The following is a 15,000-nucleotide window of genomic DNA, read 5'->3' as shown; positions in this document are numbered from 1 at the left end:
AGAAAATAAACCCACCTTGATAGCATTTCAATTCTTAACATTTATGTGCCAAACACAAGGGCACATATGTTTGTAAAAGAACACCACTATAGGTAAAACCACATATTGGCCTTCACACACCAATAGTGGGAGACTTCAATACCACACTCTCACCAATAGACAGGTCATTCAAAAAACAAAAAACAAAAAACAATAAAAAAAAAAACTAAATAGAGAAATGCTAGAGCTAAAGGACATTAAAAACCAAATGAACCTAACAAATATTTACTGAATATTTCACAAAACCACAAAAGAATTTATCTTCTTCTTAGCACTACTTGGAACTTTCTCCAAAATTGATCACATACTCAAACATAAAGCAAGTCTCAACAGATTCAAGGAAAGTGAAATAACTCTCTGCATCCTGTCAGACTATTGTTGATTGAAGATATCAAGAACAACAGAGCTGGACAGTGGTGGTGCACTCCTTTAATCCCAGCACTCTGGAGGCAGAGCCAGGCAGATCGCTGTGAGTTCAAGGCCAGCCTGGGCTACAGAGTGAGTTCCAGGAGAGGCGCAAAGCTACACAGAGAAACCCTGTCTTGAAAAACAAAAAACAAACAAACAAAAAAGAACAGCAGAATGTGGTGATATTGTGTTCCCCAAAATATTGTGCACCCTAATAAACTTATCTGGTTTCAGAGAACAGAACAGCCACTAGATATAGAAGCCAGAAAATGGTGGCACACATGCCTTAATCTTAGCATTCCAAAGGCCTAGATCCATCTGGATCTCCAAGATTTCAAAGCTACACAGGAAACAGCCAGACATGGTGGCACATGCCTTTAATCCCAGGAAGTGATGGCAGGAAGCAGAAAGGTATATAAGGCATGAGAAACAGGAACTAGGCCTGGTTAAGCTCTTAGGCTTTTGAGCAACAGTTCAGCTGAGATTCATTCTGGATGAGGACTCAGAGGCTTCCAGTCTGAGGAAACAGGATCAGCTGAGGAACTGGCAAGATGAGGTAGCTGTGGCTTGTTCTGCCTCTCTGATCTTTCAGCATTCACCCCAATAACTGGCTCCGGGTTTGTTTTTATTAGTAAGAACTTTTAAGATTCATGCTACAACAGAAAGCTTACAAACTCATGGAAAATGAACAACTCTACTGAATTAAAAATGAGTCAAGACAGAAGCAAAGAAATTAAAGACTTTCTAGAAGTGAATGAAAAAATGAATACACAACATACCAAAACTTATGGGACATAATGAAAGTAGTTCTTAGAGGCAAGTTCATAGCACTAAGTGCCAACATAAAAACAAAACAAACAAAAAAACTGAAGCAATTCATGCAAGCAAATTAGCAGCTCAAGAACAAAACAAGTAACACACCTGAGAAGAGTAGACCACAGAAAATAACCAAACATGGTTGAAATCAGTAAAATAGAAACAAAGAGAACAGTACAAAGAAGCAATGAAACAAAGAGTTGGTTTTTGAGAAAATCAATAATATTGACAAATCCTTATCCAAATTAACTAAAAGGCAAAGAGAGAATATTGAAATTCACAAAATTAGAAATGAAAAGGGGACATAACTACAGACTCCAAGAAAATCCAGAGAATCTTCAGGATGATACAAATTGAAAGGAAAAAGTCAAAGTACCTTTATTTGCAGATGATATGATAGTATACATAAGTGATGCTAAAAATTCCACCAGGGAACCCCTACAGCTGATCAACTGTCATTAAAGTAGCTGGATACAAAATTAATTCATGCAAATCAGCAGCCCTCCTAAATAACAGTGATGAATGGTCTGAGAAAGAAATCAGATAAACACTTTTCACAATAGCCTCATCTTGGTGAAATTCTAAACAAGAAAGTGAAAGACTTGTATGATAAAAGCTTCAAGACTTTGAAGAAAGAATTTAGAGAAGAAATCAGTAGATGGAAAGCTCTCTCATGCTCATAGATCAGTAAAGTTAACATAACAAAAATGGCCATCCTAGTAAAAACAATCTACAGATTCAATGTAATTTCCATCAATAGTTCAACACAATTCTGCACAGATTCTGAAAGGACAATTTTCAGCTTCATATGGAAAAATAGAAAAACCCAGGAGAGCTAAAACAACCCCAAACAATAAAAGAATGGCTAGAGTTATTATCATTCCTGGTTTCAAATTGAACTACAAAGCTCTAGTAATAAAAACAGCATGGTATTGTCATAAAAACAGACACATCAATCAATGGAATCAAATTGAAGATCCAGACACAAATCTACATGGCTATGGCCATCTGATTTTTTATAAAGAAGCCAGAAATACACACTAGAAAAAAAAAGATTGCATTTTCAACTAATGGTGGTGGTAAAACTTGTATGTCTGCATGTAGAAGAATACAAATAGATCCATATCTATCACCCTGTACAAAACTCAAGTTCAAATGGATCAAACATCTCAACATAAAACCAGATGCATTGAACCTGATAGAAGAGAAAGTAGGGAATAACCTTGAACTCATTGGCCTAGGAGACAACTTCCTGAACAGGACACAAATAGCACAGGCACTAAGATCAACAATTAATAAATGGGACCTCATGAAACTGAAAAGCTTCTGTAAGGCAAAACATACTATCAGTAGAGCAAAGTGGCAGTCTACCAAATGGGAAAAGATTTTTACCAACTCCACATCTGATAGAGGACTAATATCCAAAGTACATAGAGAATTCAAGAAACTAGATATCAACCAAAAACAAACAAACAAACAAAAAAACCAATCCATTTTAAAAATGGGGTATAGTTCTAAACAGAAAATTCTAAATAGTGGAAAACACAAATGGCTGGGAAACACTTAAAGAAATGTTCAATATTCTTAAACATCAGGGAAATATAAATCAAAACTACTTAGAGTTTTCAAATTACACCCACAAGAATGCTAAGATAAGTAACACAAGTAATAGTTTATACTGGAAAGGATGCAGAATAAGGAGAACAAACATCTGTTGCTGTGGGGAGTGCTGTGGGGAAATCAATATGGCAATTCCTTAGAAAATTGGGAATCGGGGAATTTGAGATATATCCCTTAAGACCCAGCTATATCACTCTTGGGTTTATACTCAAAGAACACTTCATCTTACCACAAGGACACTTGCTTAACAATTTTTATTGCTACTTTATTCATAATAGAACTGGAAACAACCTAGATGTTCCTCAACAGAAGAACAGATAAAGAAGATACTGTACATTTACACAATGGAAAATTACTCAGCTGTTTTTTAAAAAAAAAGACATCATAAAATTTGCAGGCAAATGGATGGAACCAGGGAAAAAATCATTCTAAATCAGGTAACCTAGGCCTACAATGATTAATATGATATGTATTTGCTTATATATGAGTATTAGCCATTAAATAAATAACCAAGCTACAATTCATGGTCCCTGAGAAGTTAGTTATAGAAAAAGGACTATGGGGGTGTTGTGTGGATCTCCCTAGAAGGAGAAAATAGAATAGATTTTATGGATAGACTAGATACAATTGGGAAGGTATGGGGGGAATCAAGTAAAGAGGTGGGTAGTGGAGTTGAGGGAAAATGTGAGGTGAGAAAGAATTGAGGATCATTTGAGTTACTGGATGAAGGCTCTATGATGACAGTTAGGGCATTCAATGATCTGATTACTGGGGTAAGCCAGTTCAGGCACCCTTTCCACTATTGTGGATTCCTGAGAATTTCCCTAGCACCAGGTTTCTCCCTATCCCCATGTCTCCCTCTATCAAGGTATCTCTTTCATTGCTCTCCCACTCCATCCCTGTTCCAGCTTGACCATCTCATTCCCTTATGTTCTCATCCCCCATCCCCTACCCTTTATTCCACCCCACCCACAGTTTGCTCATTGAGATCTCATCTATTTCCCTTTCCCAGGGTGATCCATGCATCCCTCTACCTCAGTTTATGGTACAATATTTTAGGCTCAGTTAACTAAACTGTTTATGTTTAAGTCCTGAATTTTATGTGCATAGCAGGCAATTAAGAAGTTAATCAATTAACCAAGTCCAGGGTTGGGGTGAGGGTGGGGGTGGGTCGGGGTGGGAAACAGCTTTGTGCCCAGATCACTGTGGGAAAGGTTTCACAGATAGCTAGGGCTATGGAGGGTGGTCTGTCCTTGCAGCCAGAGTTACAAGGTTCTCTCCTTGTGTTCTGAGGTTGCAAACAGGATATAAAGTGTATTTTTACATTTGGGATGCTTTTCAATGCCAGCCTTTTTGAAACTGCTGATAAGCACACTCTGTGCTTCTGCCTCTTGCTTTGCATGGGTTGCCATGGTTACTCACAGACTGCTTATCCCCTCCCATTGTCTTCTCAGACTGCTTCCAACAGGGGCTGCACTTTCAGGTTCAAGCTGCTTACTGGCCCAGGATACATTTTGCTGATAACAAAATGTTAGCCTACAATGTTAGTTGCACCCTAGAAATGTAGGTTAGTGCATGACTCCTTTACTCATCTCTTGATTTCCCCATATCTCAGCTTTTCTCCTTTGTAACCGTTGTAGCTGTCTCCTTGAAGATATAATGTTACAAGCCAAACTTTTACAACCACAACTGCAGCCACCCACTAATCAAAAGCTGACAAGATTTTCTGCATGTGTCCCTTATCATTTACTAAGGAATGTGTTGTGACCCTCAGAAGAAGTTTCTGTAACCTTTATTAGTGCCAACATTTGCTGTTGTATGTGTATATAAGCTTTGTAAAGTTGAAGCTGTGGCAGAAGAATAAAGAGCATGACCTGAACAGTTCATTTATGAATTTACTTATAGATAAGAAAATTTCCTAATCCCTGCTACTCTAAAAAGCATTCTTTCTGTTACCCTGGATGCAAATCTGAGAGCTAGTCTTTCAGGATGCAGTAGTCCTTTGGTGTTAGTTAGAAGGGAAGGCCTTCTTTCCTTGGTGTCCTCCATCTCCTGAGGCTCTTATACTCTTTCTGCCTCCTATTCTATGAGGTTCTCTGAGCCCTGAAGTGAGAGATTTGATCAAGGCATCCAATTTAGGCCTGAGTGTTCCAAGTTCTCTCACTCTCTGCATAATGTCTGGCAGTGGTTCTCTGTATCTGTTCCCACCTGCTGCAGGAGAAAGCTTCTCTGATTATCACTGAGCACTGATACTGATCAGAACATCATTAGGAGTCATTTTCTTGCTATGTTACTTTAGTAGAATGGTAGGTTTTGGATTTACCCTAGGTTCCTTGGCTATGTAATCTCAGGTTCTTCATCACCCAACCCGTGATAGGTATGGCTTCCATCTAGTGGAGTGGGTCTTAAATCAAATCAGGTTGTATTAGCTAGTGTTCTATTGCTATGAAGAGACACCATGCCAAAGGCAATACTTATAAAAGGAAACATTTATTTATGGACTTGCTTACAGTTTCAGATGCTTAGTCCATTATCATCATGGTGGGAGCATGGCAGAATGCATTCAAGCAGGTGTGGTGCTAGAGAAGTAGCTGAGAGCTACATCCCGATCCACAGGCAGAGACAGAGAGAGATTCTGGGCTTAGCATGGGCTTCTGAAACCACAAACCTCTCCCTGAAAACACACTTCCTTCAACAAGGCCACACTTTCTGATCCTTTCAAATAATGCCACTCTCCGAAGACTAAGCATTCAATTCTGTGAGCCTATGGGGGTTATTCTAATTCAAACCACCACAAAGATACTGGTTACTCCCACTGCATTTGTGAGACCATTGTATTAACATATCTTGATTGCTGGACACCATTGTAGAACAAAGGGTTTGTAGCTGGTTTTGTGTTTGCATTTCTCATTTGATAGTGTGCAGGGTACCTCCCAGTACCAATAACACAATCCTATAGGAGAGAAGATTCTGAGTTGGCCCCAGTTCTCCATCTCCATCTTCAATGAGTTGTGTAGATTTTGTCTTCAGCAATGGAGCCTTGTTGTCAGTTTGTGGAAAGCACCTTTGTAGCCTTGGGAAAAGCCTGGGTTGTTTGGGGGTTGCTATGGAACCACTTTAGCGAACAATTCAATTAAATGTAACCTATTGCCGGTATTGAAAGCTTCATTTTGAGACAAAAGATTGCCAGCTTTGTGTCCCCTGTTATTTGACGCTTTCATTTAGATGACCTTCATATAATGTAGGTATTTTAGGAAGCTTTGACTGTATTAGGTTTCTATACTACAACTTAAATGGCCCTTAATTTTAACTGTCTCTCCTCATATTCTCTCCCTTGTCACCCTCTTCCCTTCAATTCCCTACTTGGTATTTGTCATTATTCCTCTCCACTTCCAGAGTCAGGCAAAATGCTTAGTCACTCCAGGGCCTTATGTCCTATGTAATTCGAGTGCAGCGTTGTCATGTAATCTATGCGAATGCATGGCACAGCTATGTAAGCCCATATATGTATGCATGTGCTAGGTGACCAAGAAAAGCAGTCTCTACCTGCTCCTGCTCGCTCTCCCTCTCTCTCTTTCCTCTCCCCACCCCCCACCTCGTCCCACCCCATACCATTCTTTTTGTTAGGCCTACTCACCTCCACACAATCGCTTCCATAATAAAGGCTCCTGTAGTGGATTCCTTTGTACTTTGTGTTACTCTTGGTAAACAACACCAACAAATAAATAACAATATTCCCATTCCAATCTACTTTCCCTCATCAATTCATAAATACCATTTATTTTCACCTTCTTAGGGAATTCGATCTGTTCACCCTAGTCCCTTACTCTATAGCTAACCTCTGGTTCTACAGATTGTAGCTTGATTATCATGGATTTAACAGCTAATATTGACATATAAGTGAATACATACTATATTTGTCTTTCTGGGTCTGCATTACCTCACTCAGGAAGATTTTTTTTCTAGTTTCATTATTTGCAAGTTTTATGATTTCATTTTTGTAAATAGATGAGTTATATCCCATCGTGTTGATGTACCATATTTTGTTTATCCAGTCCTCTTTTGAATAACATCTATGTTGTTTCCAATTACCTGATCACTGGGACTAACTATTAAGTGTGGGGGACCCAAAACATCTTGACCACACACATGCCATGAAAGGCTTAGGGGCCTAGTCACAGCTTCTGTGACAGGCATACTGGCAGGCAACACCTAGATCCAGGAAAAAGCCATTCCACCCTGGAATGGGCCAGCAACTAAGGGGAAGTACCTGACGTGGTACCTGAGTTACCCATTCAATGGTCCTTATTGGAGGACCAAAAATTACATCAACAGTTCCATTTGTAAAACAGCAAAGTATAAGTGGGAAAGGATATTTGAAGTCTATGTAGACACAGAGGTGAGATAGATGCAGTGGTAACTGTTATTAGAAGAGAAGTTGTAGGCATGGAAGCCAGAATACAATAGATTTTTAATGTTCAAATCAACCTCTATTATTTCCTTGATCTAACAAGAGTCTTTGTCTGATGGATTCTTCTCCATTTTTCTTTGATCTTTAAGTTTGGACTTGAAAGTAATGAATGTAGGATATGCCCTGAAAAACACTGATAGTTACTGGAGAAGTTAAATCTCAGTTTGAAGGACCATTTCAACAAATTTTGCAATAAACCCCGGGGTGGGTTCCAATGTGATACTGTCTAGCAGTTCAAGGACAGGTCATTTTTTTCCTCTCATTACTGAAATAAAAGACAGAAAAGGAAGTATTATTGGGAATCATGGAGTGTCCCAGTGGAGTCAACATACATCACCATGGAAATTCCACCTTTTGGATTTTAGACTCATTAGTAAAATGAATGAAGAATAGACTCAAATTGAAACTCAAAGACAAATAACTATAGTTCAGAACATTATATAGGTATAGGCAAGGTATAAATCTGGGAGCTGTCCAGAGGAGGAGAGTGAAGAAGAAAAGGGAACAAAATAAAATATGCAGTTTGAGGTGAGACTACCACAGTCAAAGGGCAGCAGGCAGTGAGAGTGAAGGGGGAACTCCAGAGAGTAAGGAAGTCCATAATACTAGGGGGGTGAAAGAATATGTAGGCTGGGGTCAGCATCCCAAAGAAAGTGACAGAAGAGAAGGACAAAGAATTGTTCCACCCTCCTGAACCACAACTCAAGAAGACACTTGCTCAGACAAGTTCACTGTTGCTCTATTCATAATATCCATTAACTGGAAATAACCTAGATGTCTGTCCATGGGTGAGTGGAAAAATAAACTTACAGAACGGGATATTACTCAGCTGTTAAAAAAGGAAACCATTAAACTTTCAGGTAAATGGATGGAACTAGAAAAAAATCAATGTAAGGTGACTCAGACACAGAAAGACTAACATTTTATGAATGGGTGTATTTGCTTATGTACATATTAGGTGTTAATTCTTCATTAAGAAAGCTACAATCCAGAGAACCACAGAGGTTAGCTACAGAGTATTGGACCAGGGAGGAGAGATGAATTTCCCTAGGAAAGGGACTCAGAGTAGACAGACAGAGATGGAGAAGAGGGAGAGGGAAACAGCCCAGGTTCTGTTTTGAGCCTTGGATTCAAGAGCAATGTGACAGATTAATGTACTCTGACACTCACTTCAATGTGGGTTAAGTTTATTATTTACTTTTGTTGAGAGTAAATAAAACACAGATTTTATATGACAATTCAAATAAGATTTTATTTAATGAAAGCCCATAACCCAAATAATGAATTAAGGAAACAAACACACACACAAACACACACACACACACAAAGACAAAAAGATAAGAGGTCAGCTTGACCATTTTTTTGTCACAGGTCACATTTGGCATCATTTTGAAAACTTAGGTAAACACATGACGAATGTTCTCTTTCTTTGCTGGATTTTCAAGGTGGTATAAGATGGCAATTTACTTTTACATTTTGAAATGGGGTATCTTGCCTCGGGCTAAATTTGAAGAAAGGAAAATTGTGCCACTATATAGAAAGAACACAGCAGCTATAATTGTCAGAGCCATGGCACTGCCAATCTTCTGAGTGTCAGGGTGGGAAAGCATATTGAAAGATGGTGGAAAGGCAACCCCCCATTTGCGAATGGTGGATATGTAATTGAATAAAACAGCAAGGTAAAGAAAGCTGCTAGCAATGATGTTCAGAATCCCTGAAAGGCTGAATGGATTGCAGATGGCATTCTGCCGTACTCTTCCCATACACATGTTCCAAAGATCAATAACGGTGGTGATTTTCCCAAAGAGCCCAAGCAAGCTGGACACCAGCAGCAGGTGCTGGTTTATTTGAATATACAGTGGAACAAAGGAGTCACGGTAGTTGTATTGATGACATATTCTGATGTTGCTAGAGTTGTTGCCATTGTGGAAAACACAGGCTCTCCATATGCCTACAAAAGCTACTGTAGGCTTAAAAGTCATAGGATCTTCATAGTGCCATACTTGCCACTGAGGGAACCCCATGGAGATGCAGCAAACAGCCAGGCCACCATGGTCAAAGCAAAACCTCCCATTTGGCGATTCTAGTTTTTCAGCAACATGATGATGACAGTGAATACTCGAGTACTGCAAAGATGTACAGGACAAGATGAAGACAGTTATTCAAGACAAGGACAGTGTACTTGGGTTTACAGCACTAGGTGAAAAGTGTTGTGTTTAACAGAGTGGGCCTTGGCCTGATCTGCTGACTTTGATGTGGTATGAGAAAAGGCTAAGAAGGCCCCTGCGACAATATGTTCAGGTAGGTAGATAACCCACACAACCTCTGCACTGTGTAATTCTACATTTGCTGTGAACTTTCAGAAATCCCGCTGCCTCTCCTTCCCAAGTGCTAGTATGAGAGGCATGAGACCTGACATCTGATCAGTAACTTGCTATTTTCAAGGGAACCCAGGATTAGCAAGTGTGAGGAGTTTGCCCTAGAGATGTGACAAACATTGCCTGATCATTCATTACTCTTCAACATTTGGATTAGCTCAAAGCTTCACCTGCTAAGGACATTACCATGTAAATGAGAATGCATACATTAAACTTTGTGTTCATGCATTGTGTTGTCATTTCTCTTGAGCAGATACTAAGGCATTCAAATTGAGGCAGACACAGTGTCAAGTTCATACAGTTCACACTGTGGAATTTACAGAACTCTTTCATACCAGTTGCATGAGTTTTCCATATCCAGTAGCTAATCTGGAAAATTTCAACTTCTTTTTAACTTCCTTCTCATTGGCTGAGTCCAATACACCAACACATCAATACTGAAAGATAGTAAATGAATAGAAACTCATAAAGTAGTAGAAAATTAACTTATCCTGATATGTGTAGTATGAATGAAACATATTATACATTATCTTTAAGCAACTCATTTCACTGTGATACTGAAAATATGTTGCATCCTAGAAAATTTGTGAATATAGGTAATGCTCACACTTAGGCAATTGTAAAATACAAAGATACTACACGTATGTCCATAATTTTATGGTTGGTTTTGATAGTCTACTTGAAACAATATAAGAATGATCAGAGAAGGGAGTCTCAATGAGGAATGGTCTGGATTTGGTTGGCCTATAGGCCTGCATGTGAAGAATTATCTTGATAATGCTTATTGAAGTAGGAAAACTTACCTAGTGTGGGTAGCACCATTCCCCAAAAAGGGAATTATGAGTTGCATATGAGTGTAGAACTGCATCTGGATGCTAAAAGGAATGCATTAATTCATTGTTCCCTCTTCTGGAATGTGGCTGTGATATGCCTAGCTGCTTCAGGTTCTTGCCACCTTGACTTGATGTGTCTTGACCTGGAAATGTGAGTAAGTTGTTGTTTTTTACAGTATTTTATGCCATAAACAGAAAGAAAAACTAAGACACACAGAGCAAGTTTTATCTATTCGTTCATGTTTGTATTTACTTTGTCTATCTTAAAATATGTTGGGTAGATTTTAATATAAAACCTTAAGCTAAATGCCTGTCACATTGCTTCTCTCATTGATCTTTTGTGGGTTTTGTTTGTTTGTTTGTTTATATTGGACAGGATCTTACAATGTTACCCCAACTTTTCTTCAACTTCATATGTAGTCCATGATGTTGGTCTCAGATGTGAAACAACCCTTCCTCAGACTCTGAGTGCTGAGGTTATATGCGTGACTATCATACATAACTTGTGTAAGGATTTTTGTTATTTTTTATGGTGATGATGCTTACAGTGTGTGTCTGTGTGTGTGTGTGTGTGTGTGTGTGTGTGTGTGTGTGTGTGTGTGTGTGTGTGTGTGTGTGAGAAAGGTAGGTTCCCAGGACTATTGAATGTCACAGAAATGTTCTACCATGAATCTATACCCTTATAACTGGGAGAGCTTTTCCACAGGGTGTGTTTTTAAGAAGTCTGTACATGTATGTCCTTCCTTGTGTCCCCAAGAAGAAAATTTAAGGATGTATTTTGAGGTGGGTCAAAGAGAACTCAGGTCCCTGAAGTCAACACTTTATCAAATCAGGAGAATTTAACAATTAGAAACAAGAATCGAAAGGCATCTCCTCTTTTGCTGATCAAGAAGCAGTATTTAGAGGCAACATGGCTTTAGCTTTTAATAATCCTTTGTTAATACCATAGAATGCACTTGTAGCATAATTTCTAGGCAGTGCTTATTAAAGATAGTCTCTCCAGGAGTCATTGTGTGTATATATGTAAATATATGCTCTAATTGAGCAAAACATGAAGAGATAGAGCCACATGTGGGAAGAAGTTCTTAAAGGACATTTCCCCTAAGTCAATCAAATGGAGGACTCAAAGTGGTAGAAATGAGGACAGTGCACGTCGCCTTGTACCTGAGACCTAATCTGAAATGAAGGCTCAAATATCAGTCTATCCTTGGGTGCAGGCCAATGGCAAGTGTAGTTGAAGGTGAATGAAGAGAGTGAGGCTAGAGAAGTCATCCAAATGAACATTTGGAAAACATTTGGGGGAGTGTCCAAGAGTCTTTCTTAGTAATAGTTTGGACATTGGCATAAGGAGAGGAATTGTTGACATTATTGTAGCCAGAGCCTTTCTGCAAAGGGCCTCATAAATAACCACCATACTGTTTGACCTGATAATCCTAAACATATTTTTCTTTGTTGCTAAATATTAAAGGTAGGGGGCTTACATATTAAACAACCACTCTACTACTTAATTGTTATTATTAGACATGATGTTGAAAGGTGAACAAACTAGTCTTGATTCCAAGAGTAGTCCAGGTTTACATGGTTTTTTGCTGAGGTTTGTTTTTCTGATCTGAGAAATGGCCACATAGTATAGGCCTAAATTTCATTAAGATAATTCTGGAGCCCAAAATGCACTTGAAGTTGTGATCCTCTAGCTTCTGCCTGCACCTGGATACTAGGATATATTGATAAGAATATGACTTAGAAGAAAATGAATACAAATGTTTAAGCTGGAAACTCTGATCCAGATTCAATCTCCCCCATTCCAAACCCCAACCTCTACTCAATACCACACTTACAGGGTATTGAAACTGCCTCCTGGAGAATGATCACGTGGGATTTTTTTTCCAGTCTTCTTTCATGGTCTCATCTCTGGGGACTGGGTAAATCACCTAGGAACATTTTGCCCAATAAACTAGGTCTTTTTTTTTTTTTTTGGTAAACTAGTTCCTTTATTTTAAATTTGCTTGGTTTTGACTACTACATTGGCAGAGACTTCATATCAGGGTACAGAAACATTTCATCTAATTCTTGAATCACTTCATGAGCTGCCTGCACTTTACAGGGTTTGGTGAGGTAAAGGAATACAGACATGTTTTCTAGCAAAAAAAGTTCCAGTCAGAAATTCAACTGGAAATGGTTTAAAAAACCTGTTGTACTTCCCTGGACTAGTCTTTCTGCTTACAATCCTAAATGATTCACAACCTTCTTGTATGTGCTGGCATGCTCAGACAATTTGTAATGGAGTTATAGAATTTCCTGAGGTAGAAAATTGGGAATCAATCAACCTTAAGACCCAGTGATACCACTCTTGGGCTTACACCCAAGGAGTGCTCAAGCACAGCACACAGGCACTTGCTCAACTATCTTCACAGCAGCCTTAGTCATAATAGGCAAAACGTAGAGGCAAGCTAGATGCCCCTCAACTGAATAATGGATAAAGTAAATGTGATTCTTACACACACAATAGATTATTACTCAGCTGTAAAAAACAATGACATTATGAAATTTGCAGGTAAATGGATGGAACTAGAAAATATCCTGAGTGAGGTAACCCAGACTCAGAAAGACAAACACGGTATGTACTCACCCATAAGTAGATACTATATGAAAACCAAAGAATAATCAGACTACAACCTACAACTCCAGAGAAGCTAAGAAACAAGGAGGACCCTATGAGGGTTGTACAGATCACTTTGGGATGGGGAGACAGAGAAATATGGAAGATTTCTGGGCTCTGAATGAGAAAAGTGGTTGAATGCATTTAACTGGGTTTAATGAGTCATCCTAGTAGGAGACTGGAAAATAGTAGTGCTGGGAGCATTGTAAAGTATGTAGGATTGGGTCAAAAGGCTTCAGAAGGGATCAAATAGCAGCCATTGAAATAGATATCATTCTTGGGAAACATTTGCAAAGAATGTGGCTTCTTTTTACCCTTCTAAAAATTTGCCAGAGGTAAAACTAAAGATACCCTTCTTAAGCATTCCTACATATTTAACACTTTATTGTGAGATTAATAACCATTATATTCATTCTTAAATATTTTATAATATATTGACCTATATTTTGGTCATGACTGTTGGATACCCATAAGAATAAAAAGAATAACACTGACACATGAATTTCCCCCTTACATTTGCTATACTATGTGAGGTTTGCAGTAGTCATTGTGTCCTAGACTACATGCCTGTAAACAAGGGAACGACTGTACCTGCACATTAGACTCACTGTCTTTATCAGGCTGTGGTTCCAAGACCATTAGCCCATTCACTCTTTTAACTACAGTTTATCTCCAATTATAAAGATGACATAGGCACTCAAGGGTGCAAAGTCATTTGCAAAATGCCTGCAGGTAAGAAGTAAAAGAAGCCTTTCATATTTTCTTCTGGGGTTTTGACTGGTTTTCACTTGGCCAAGTGACATGTTGCGGGCAATTAAAATCCGTAAGTGTGACATGACTAAAGTTATAATAAGCCACAATGATTTTATTTACTAATTTACTACAGATTCCATATACTTAATATTATGTTCACGAGTGTTTGGCCTTCATGTATGCATGTGCACCATTTACATAACTTGTTTCTGCTTAGGTCAGAAGAAATCATCAGATCTTCTAGAACTGGAATTACAGATGGCTGTGAGTCATCATATGGGTACTGCAAAGCAAATTCAGGTCTTCTTTGAGAGAAAAGAGCATATTTAACAGCTCAGCCTTCTTTTCAGCTCTGAGAGCCACAATCTTGGAGAAGTGTTTCTATTTTTACCTTAAAAACTCTTTTTTTTTTTTTTTTTTTTGGTTTTTCGAGACAGGGTTTCTCTGTGTAGCTTTGTACCTTTCCTGGAACTCGCTTTGGAGACCAGGCTGGCCTTGAACTCACAGAGATCCGCCTGCCTCTGCCTCCCGAGTGCTGGGATTAAAGGCATGTGTCACCACTGCCTGGCCCTTAAAAACATTTTTAAATGTTATACAAAACAGACCCATCCCCACCACAGTCCACATCTCCTATGGATCCCACAGACCTTCCCCTCATAACCTCCCTCCCCTATTCATTGTTTTATGCAAGACTCCAACTCCAGCAAACACCCTCAACTAACCCACAGGCCACTCCTACCAAGCTGACTGTACACATTTTCCTCTCCTTCTGTTCCTCCAGAACTAATACTTCAGTTTCATCTCCAGTGTTATAAGAGAACTTCTTGAGTGACCTAACCACACTGGCTATCCTTATTCAAAGGACACTAAGTAAGCAGATCCTGGTTGAACACTCTGCTCTTCTCCCTCCTGTGAACCCCTTCAGACACTTAGTTTATCCACATTTCTAAATGTTTGCTCCCAATATCCAGAAACATATTTTACCTGGAACCCCCAGTGGCTACAACTAGCATGTCCATAAAA

At 38.9% G+C, this 15,000-nt stretch overlaps 1 pseudogene; it reads right to left on the bottom strand.

The window, feature by feature from the left end:
* Positions 1-8,823: 8,823 nt before the first annotated feature.
* Positions 8,824-9,455, bottom strand: LOC118573761 (annotated as a pseudogene).
* Positions 9,456-15,000: the final 5,545 nt, after the last annotated feature.

This window comes from Onychomys torridus, chromosome X (genome assembly GCF_903995425.1).
Source record: "Onychomys torridus chromosome X, mOncTor1.1, whole genome shotgun sequence".
Taxonomy (NCBI): domain Eukaryota; kingdom Metazoa; phylum Chordata; class Mammalia; order Rodentia; family Cricetidae; genus Onychomys; species Onychomys torridus.
The sequence above is the reverse complement of the archived record's forward strand: the minus strand, read 5'-3'. Positions and strand labels throughout refer to the sequence as shown.